Raw genomic sequence first — 5,727 nt, 5'->3', positions numbered from 1 at the left:
CTGTGCAATAAATTACCCAAAAATTTAGTGACTTAAAACTATAAACATTTGTTATCTCACATTTTCTGAGGGTCAGGAATCTGGGAGCTGCCTGGCTGGGTGGTTGTAATGGAGCAACTCTCGGGAAGTTGCAGCAGAGATGTTGGACAGGGCTGTGTTGATCTGAAGGCTCGACCGGGGCCAGAGGCTCCCCCTCTAAGATGATTCAGCCACATGCCTGACATGTTGGTGCTGATGGTTGGAGAAGGTCCGTGTCAGGTGGACCCCTCCAAAGGGCTGCTTGAATGTCCTGACAACATGGCGATTGACTTTGTCCAAAGCAAGTGACTCAAGGAGGAACAAGACAGAAACCCTAACGTATTTTGTGATCTAGCCTCAGAAGCCATGGAACGTCAGATCTATAGCATAGTATTTATTACACAGCTCAGTCCTGTTCAGTGTGGGAGAAAGCTACAGAAGGGTGTGACTACCAGGAGACAAGGCTCTCTGGGGGCCGTCTTGGAGACTGGCTCCCAAAATGGGCAACTAAGAAAAATAGGTTTTTAAAATGACATGAAATTAGTATTTTTCTAGGAAATTTCTGATAAGTCATCACAAACAAAAACAAAAACAAAAACAAAAACAAAACCCTAAAATCTCATTCTGCTTAACTATTATTGCTTCAGAACAGGTGGGCTCCTAATGACAAAAATGGGGGGACAGGCTTTGAGTTCATCCAAATTTAGGGTTAATTCAGAATTTCATTTTTGTGCATGGACATATTACTTAATCTTCCTGTGCCTTGGATCCCTCACTTTACCCAAAGGGAGAGTAATAATAGCCACTTTCCTGGTTGCTCTTAGGACTAACAGGGAGCAATACCCATCCCCGTGTGTAGAAGGTAAAGGGTGGAATCCTGGTGGGTAGCAGATATGAGCCATTTGACTCTGAGAAAGCTTCTTTTTGCCTCTCCACTTCTGTAAAATGGCAATAACCATGGTCTCTGCTTCACGGGTTTATTAGGATTGAATGAGCATTTTTATAAAGTGCCTAGCCCTGTGTCTGACACGTCCTAAGTGCTATATGAGTATTTGTGAAAGAAAATAGTCTTTGTGTATAGTAGGTATTTAATAATGGGTAACTCTCTCCCCTCCATCTAGACTTTTGCCCCGTGAATGTACCAGAACATACTAGGGGAAAAAAAAAAAGGTTCATTCTCCTGGTTGAGTGGGCATCTTTATTATATGGGATGGGAGCCTCCTTGCAGTGGTCTAACATGTTTGCTATTCCTTGGCTTTTCACAGCCTCACATTTTCCAGGCTCTCTTCCTAGTTTAAAATTTCATCCTTATTTTTCCACAGTTAGACAAACAGCTGCAAGCCCAGGCCCCAGGGTCCACATGGCTCTGAGCATCCAGGAGTCATTAATCATGGGGTGGGAGTGAATGAATTTTGCTAACCAGGAGGTGAGCCCATCACATGAACTTGTGACCTGAAAGCCACAGAGAGAAAATGCAGTTCCCTTTCAGAATGTCTTGCTCCTAACCATCAACTAGCAGAAGATTCCCCCACAAGGCCCTTTCTGCTCAAATATCGAGCTGGGGGTTGTCAGGTTGGGAGCAGCTGACTCTGAGAGAAGTCGCTCATGTCCGTGGCTTGTTTATTCTCAGCCAGATACTATCAGGGCTCGTTTCAGTGTTCATAGTCATCCTGAGGTCATTTTATCATTGTCTTAATTTTACAGATAAGGAAACTGAGACAGCAAGAAGTTCAGTAGCTTGTGTAAGAACACACACTTGGGAAGAGATAGAGCTGGGATTCAAACACGGGCAGCCTGACTCCAGAGCCCAGACTCCAGGCTCTCTATATGCTACCCTGGTGGCTCCAGTCTCTCCGGGCTGTCCCCACGCACCATATGGCTCCTCTGGAGAAGAGGACATCAGACCCAGGCAGTTCCTTGGTTCTTATTAGATACTGGCCTGCTGGTGGCTGTGGTCAAATTGTTGTACCTCCCCCTGCCTCAGTTTCCTCAACTACAAAACCAGATCCTTCAACGTCCTCCCAAACCCCGGTGAGCAGGGCACAGGATTTAGGAAATTGGCAGACCTAGGTTTGAACCCTGGCTTCTTTGGCCAGGTCCCTGAGTCACCTTTCTGAGTCTCAGTGTCCTTTTCTATATACAGAGGATTATTAAGCTATCTACGGGGAGCAGGGTGGAGGGGGGTGGGGAGGGTGTATGTGCAGTTAGAACTGAATGAGAAAAAATATATATCATGTTGATACACACAAGGTACTCAGTAAATGTTTTCTTCTTGTTCCCACCCAACCCCATAAATATTGTGGAGCTCTGCTTTAAAAAAAAAAAATCAAAACCCATTGATTTATTCTGTAAACATTTACTCCTACCCGTTGATGCCCAGATTTATCCTGTTACATTCATTCATCCATCCATCTGCCTGGCCATCCTCCTCCTGTCCACCCATTTGCCCATCTGCACATTCATTCACTCCAATACTGATGTAGCTCTTACCGTCTGCTGCCTTCCAAAGATGGGAAGACGAAGGTCCTTGTTCTCAAGCAGTTCCTAATCTGGGCTCGGCATGTGCTGTTGAGTGTCGCATCACGATCAGATGTACAAAGCCTTGCTCAGTCAGGTTTAATTCACTAGGTTGACAGCTCTGTTATTAAAGTAGCTTTTCCCCAAGGTTTTTCCTCACTTAGTAGCAAGGTACTATGGTTAAACCATTAGTTTAACCTCTCATCATGTTCAAATCTGTGTTGTTGAAATAAATCCACAGTCGACGTTTGTCTATAGCTCACTCATTTTATTTGAACCATGCGGTCCAGCCAACGTGCTCAGACCACCTCTGGGCTGTTATATATATATTTCCTAGAGGGCAGAGCCAACACCCCAGGCAGGCACAGCTGCCTTTGCCACCTGGGTAGTGTGATTTCTCTAGCAGACCTCATCTAATTGGTCTAAATGGTGAGCAATTAATGACGTGGAACCTCTTTGAAGGCACTATAAATAAAAGGCGGGGAACCTAAGATTGAAGTGAACCAGAGGTTGCGGTAATGATGATGAATTGTTTCTCCTAGAAGGTTTTTATTGGTGTGTGTGTGTGTGTGTGTGTGTGTGTGTGTGTGTGTGTGTGTTAAAGGAGGTAGTTAGCATCTCTCAACCATGATGACCCCACATCAGGGTAAAGACGAGAGAAGGTAGGGATTCTCTTTGCAGTTGCTGATGTCTGGTAGATGCTGGGAGGGAAAAGGGTCCTGAGTCATTTCTAAGGAGATATAAATAGTACTTGGCATTTAAATATCTGTTGAGGGCGGCCTGGGTGGCTCAGCGGTTTAGCGCCTGCCTTCGGCCCAGGGCCTGATCCTGGAGACCCAGGATCGAGTCCCATGTCGGGCTCCCTACATGGAGCCTGCTTCTCCCTCTGCCTGTGTCTCTGCCTCTCTCTGTGTGTCTCTCATGAGTAAATAAATAAAATCTTTAAAGTAAAATAAATACCTTTTGAGCCAAAGAAAGAATGCTTTTCAGAGTGAAGTAGAATGAATCTGGGTGTCAGAATGAAGTAGATGTAGCTCAGTATCTTGAACTTGGGTGTATACACAGCTTTACCTTGCTCAGCTTTGACTTCCCTGCCTATGCCTCATAGGAATGAGCATAGTGAGCACCTTTCAGAGCTACTGTGTAGAGTCAGTGAGATAACATAATGTTCACAGCTATGTCCCCAGGATTGGCCTGGCCTTTTTTTTTTAAGGTTTTTTTTTTTAAATATATTCATGAGAGACAGAGAGAGAGAGAGGCAGAGACACAGGCAGAGGAGGAAGCAGGCTCCTCACAGGGAGCCCGATGTGGGACTCGATCCCAGATCCCAGGATCACATTCTGAGCTGAAGGCAGCTGCTCAACCACTGAGCCACCCAGGCCTGACCTTTTGCTCCTGAAGCACTCATCTTAGTCCATGGGAATGTAAGTGCCCTCCACAGAATAGGTTTTGTTTACCTCTGTGTCTTTTAGATGAGTTTCTGGCTTATAGTAGGTGCTTAATCTCAAATAAGGTGAGCCAGCTCTCGGGCAGCCCCGGTGGCTCAGCTGTTTAGTGCCACCTTCAGCCCAGGGCGTGATCCTGGAGACCCGGGATCGAGTCCCACGTCAGGCTCCCTGCCTGGAGCCTGCTTCTTCCTCTGCCTGTGTCTCTGCCTCTCTCTCTCTTTCTCTCTCTGTGTGTCTCTCATGAATAAACAAAATATTTTTAAAAAAAGATGAGCCAGTTCTCTTTGCCTTTCTTCTCTGTGGTAGGTTAACTGTATCAATGGCTCCAATTCTTCACATGCATGTGCATGCATACACACACTCACACACACACACACACACACACACACACACACCACTATATCCATGCCCTTTGCTATGTGTCTGCGTTTTCTTTCAATAAAGAACCACTTACTTGGCTCTAAGACTGGACATGTGACATGCTTTGGCCAATGAGAAGTTACAGTGAGAATGTGACAGATGCAGAGGCTTGAGGAGACACTGGCACATCTCTTCTCTTGCTCCAATTCTATTGCCACAAGAAGATGCTCATGGTAGCCTGGTGGAGGGTGAGAGGCATGAAGAGAAGAACTGGGTCATCCAACAGCCATCTGACCACCAGTCACGGGCGTGAGCTGAGCCACACTCAGCACTGCCCAGCCACGCCCAGCCTAAATCACAGACCACAGGCTCATGAAGGAAATAAATGCTTCCCATTTACAGCAACAGACTTTTCAGGTATTTTATTACATAGCATTATTGTGGCAATAGATAGCGGGATACAAGCCTCCCTAATTAATATCTGAGATGGATCTTCAAAAGTGGCCAGGAGAAATAATGAAACACTTCTTGTCATTTTTAAAAATCACGCCTGGTAAAATATTTGGTCAGGAGAAAGCTGGCATTAATTGCTTAAATGATTTTTAATTAGAAAGTCCCAGACATCCCTGTAGGGCTGTCTATTGCATAGAGGGTAGTCAGCTGGAATAATAATACTAATGATATTAAAAATCTTACCTCCACAATGCACTTGAAGCCATATAAAACTTTCCCTATTTCTGTTAGGCGAGGTGACCCAGGGCAGAGTCATACAGCCAATGAGTAGGATTACAAGAGTTCTCTATTCGTTTTCTATGGCTGCTGTAACAAATTGTCACAAACAGTGGTTTAAAAGAACACAAATTTATTATTTTACTATTCTTTAGGCTAGAAGTCTGAAAAGGTCTTGAAATCAAGATTTCTGGAAGGCTATGTTTTTGTATGTTTGTTTTCTGGAGGATCCAAGAGTAAATCTGTTCCCTTGATTTTTCTGGCCCACGTTCCTTGGTTCCTGGTTCCCTTCCTCCGTCATCAAAGCCAGCAATGTTGCACTTCTCTGACCATCCATCTGTGGACAGTCTCTCTGACGACAGTCAAGAAAGTTCCTCCACTTTTAAGGATTCATATGACTACATTGGGCTCACCTGGTAATCCAGAATTCCCTCCCCGTGTCAAGGTCTTCCATTTTGCAAAGTCTTGTCTGCAGGTGAAGTAAGAGACTCACAGATGCCAGAAGCTAGGAGGTGGACACCTTTGCAGGACCTCTGTCTTGCCTGCCATACAAAGGGTCATTTCCAGTCTCTCATCTCCGCAGGCTTTGGCAGGTTATCAACCTCTCTCCCTTTCCTCTTCTTCTTTTCTTTTCTTTCTTTCTTTCTTTTTTTTT

Source organism: Vulpes lagopus, chromosome 15 (genome assembly GCF_018345385.1).
Source record: "Vulpes lagopus strain Blue_001 chromosome 15, ASM1834538v1, whole genome shotgun sequence".
In the NCBI taxonomy this organism is placed as follows: domain Eukaryota; kingdom Metazoa; phylum Chordata; class Mammalia; order Carnivora; family Canidae; genus Vulpes; species Vulpes lagopus.
The sequence above is the reverse complement of the archived record's forward strand: the minus strand, read 5'-3'. Positions refer to the sequence as shown.